This window comes from Rhincodon typus, chromosome 5 (assembly GCF_021869965.1).
Source record: "Rhincodon typus isolate 14 chromosome 5, sRhiTyp1.1, whole genome shotgun sequence".
In the NCBI taxonomy this organism is placed as follows: domain Eukaryota; kingdom Metazoa; phylum Chordata; class Chondrichthyes; order Orectolobiformes; family Rhincodontidae; genus Rhincodon; species Rhincodon typus.
This window is the reverse complement of record NC_063336.1, coordinates 10216989-10218440: the sequence shown is the minus strand read 5'-3', so window position 1 is coordinate 10218440 and position 1452 is coordinate 10216989. Positions and strand designations below refer to the sequence as shown.

The 1452-nt window shown below is 44.6% G+C and overlaps 1 protein-coding gene across 1 annotated transcript in view; it reads left to right on the top strand.

Moving 5' to 3' along the window:
• LOC109916138 (EH domain-containing protein 3-like) overlaps positions 1 to 972 on the top strand; it is a 40223-nt gene extending 39251 nt beyond the window's left edge. The window contains exon 6 of the mRNA XM_048596451.1: positions 821 to 972. The gene's annotated coding sequence lies outside the window, so the exon portion shown is untranslated. The remainder of the gene's footprint in view (positions 1 to 820) is intronic.
• The last annotated feature ends 480 nt before the right edge of the window (positions 973 to 1452 follow it).

Here is a 1452-nt window from a genome sequence, read left to right as displayed (position 1 = left end):
TGTGTTCATCCAGCTCTACACCTTGTTAGCCCAGAGAGAATGTTGGGAGAGACTATAAAAATAGTGAAGCATGGCACTAGTCAGACCACTATTTTGTAATACAGTGGACAGTTTTGGGTTCCATTTTATCAAGAGATCTACTGGCATTTTTGAGGGAATCTAGAGAAGGTTTACTAGGTTGATCCCAGAAATAGAGGGATATTTTTGAGGTTGAGTAGGTTGGGCTTTACTTGTTGGAAGTTAGAATGAGAGGAGTCGTTTAATGAAATATACAAGATTCTTAGGTTTGACAAGGTGGATGCACAGTTTGTTTTTCCTCTTTTGGGACAGTCTGTTTGTACAGCATTGAAAGGTCTTTTAATTTTTTTTTGGCCCCCATCATGCCCACAGCAGTCATCAAACAACTGTTTTAATTCCATTTTCCAGCTCTTATTTGCTATTTTTACTGCTACAGCCACAGTCTAGGACCAGAGGGCTTTATTTTTTTTCCCTTTCCCACATGAGACATGGATATTATTGGCAGGCCAACGTCTGTTGCCTGCCTCTAGTTGCCCTTGAGAAGGTGGTGCCAGTGTGCTGCTGCCTTGAACCATTGCAGTCCATATGTTTTGGGTAGACTCTGCCCTTTAAGGAGGGAATTTCAGGAGTTTGACCCAGTGACAGTGAAAGAACAGTGACACATCTAAGTCAGGATGGTGAGTAGTTTGGAGAGGAACCTGCAAACGGTGGTATTCCCATGTACTTGCTGCCCTTTGTCCTTCTAAATGGTAGTGGTCAAGGGTTTGGAAAGTGCTGTCTAATGATCTTTGAATTTCTGCAGGTAATACACTGCTACTGAGCATCAGTGGTGGATGCAGCAAACGTTTTTGATGTGGCACCTATCAAGTGGTCTGCTTTATCCTAGGTGGTGGTAAACTGCTTGTGTTGTTGGAAGTGCACCCATCCAGGCAAGCAGGGAGTATTCCATTACACTTCTACACAAAAGACCTGTCTTTGTAGCCACTGTACTTAAGTGGTGAGTCCAATTGAGTTTCTGATCAATAGTAATCCCCAGGATGTCAGGTGGGGGAATTCAGTGATAACACTATGTCAAGGAGCAGTGGTTAGATTATCTCTTATTGGGACAGTTAACACTGCTGCCGGTCAGCGCCAGGGACCTGGGTTCAGTTCTACTTTCTGGCGACTGTGCAGTTTGCACATTCTCCCCATGTCTGCGGGTTTCTGCTGGGTGTTTCACTTTCCACGCACAGTCCAAAGATATGCAGATTAGGTGGATTAGCCATGCTAAATTGCCCATAAGTGTCCTGTGATTGTTAGGTGGGTTAGCTATGGGAAATGCAGTGTTACAGGGATAGAGTAGGTGGGATCCTCTTTTGGAGGGTTGGTGTGGACTCCATGGGCTGAATAGCCAGCTTCCACACTAAGGATTCTATGGTGATGGTCATTGCCTGG